The sequence below is a fragment of the Nematolebias whitei genome, chromosome 16 (genome assembly GCF_014905685.2).
Source record: "Nematolebias whitei isolate Nwh7 chromosome 16, NemWhi1, whole genome shotgun sequence".
NCBI lineage: Eukaryota > Metazoa > Chordata > Actinopteri > Cyprinodontiformes > Rivulidae > Nematolebias > Nematolebias whitei.
Window position 1 is genome coordinate 7,481,322 of NC_056513.1, and position 1,149 is coordinate 7,482,470.

General features: G+C 36.0%; 1 protein-coding gene across 1 annotated transcript in view; it reads right to left on the reverse strand.

The window, feature by feature from the left end:
- LOC119422290 (striatin) overlaps nucleotides 1-1,149 on the reverse strand; it is a 24,345-nt gene that overhangs the window by 13,101 nt on the left and 10,095 nt on the right. The gene's annotated exons all lie outside the window — the stretch shown is intronic.

Here is a 1,149-nt window from a genome sequence, read left to right on the forward strand (position 1 = left end):
ACATACACCAGCAGGAAGTGTCCATGAACACAACACACACCTGTAGGGTGTCCATGAACACAACACACATCTGCAGAAGTGTCCATGAACATAACACACACCTGCAGGAAGTGTCCATGAACACAACACACACCTGCAGGAAGTGTAGTACTAACAGCAGTTGTACAAAATAACCATAGTAGATATTTAAAGAAGTAGATGTAATAACAGTAGTAGTAATAGCAGTAATAAAATTAGCAGTAATAAAAGTAGTAGTAGTAGTAATAATTGTTGTCGTAGTAACAGTACCAATAGTAATAAAAGTAGTCATAGTTGTAGTAATAGTTGTAGTAACATTAGTAACAGTGTTAGTAACACTACTGCTAGTAACATTAGCAGTAGTTACAAGTGTCATAGTAGTAACAGAAGCAGTAGTAGTAGCAGTATAAATGGTAATACTTGTGGTACTAGTAGTATAAATACTACTAGTAGCAAAAGTAGTAGCAACAGTTGTGATAAAAACAGTAGTAGTAGTTGTTGTTTTAAGTGTGGTAGTAGTAACAGTAGTAGTAAAATCAATAGTAGACAGAGTACTGTTAGTAACAGTATTAGTAGTAACAGCAGTGTTAGTAACACTACTATGTTACAGTAATAGTTATGGTAATAACAGTAGTAGTAGTAGTAAGAGAGTTAGTAACAATAGTCTCTGTAACAATAATAGTAATAGCTGCACGTGTGGTAGGAGTAACAGTAGCAGTAGTAGTTGTAGAAGTAGTAACAGTAGTTGAAACAGTAGTTGTAGTAGTAGTAGTAGCACTAGTAGTAGTAGTAGCACTAGTAGTAATAGTAGAATAAGCACTAGTATTAACAGTAATAGTACTAATACTAACAGTAGTAACAGTAGTAACAGTGGTAGTAACAGTAACAACGGTGGAAGTAACAGTACCAACAGTGGCAGTAACAGTAACAACGGTGGAAGTAACAGTACCAACGGTGGCAGTAACAGTAACAACAGTGGTAGTAACAGTAACAACAGTGGTAGTAACAGTAACAGCAGTGGTAGTAACAGTAACAACAGTGGTAGTAACAGTAACAACAGTGGCAGAAACAGTAACAGCAGTGGCAGTAACAGCAGTGGTAGTAACAGTAACAACAGTGGTAGTAACAGTA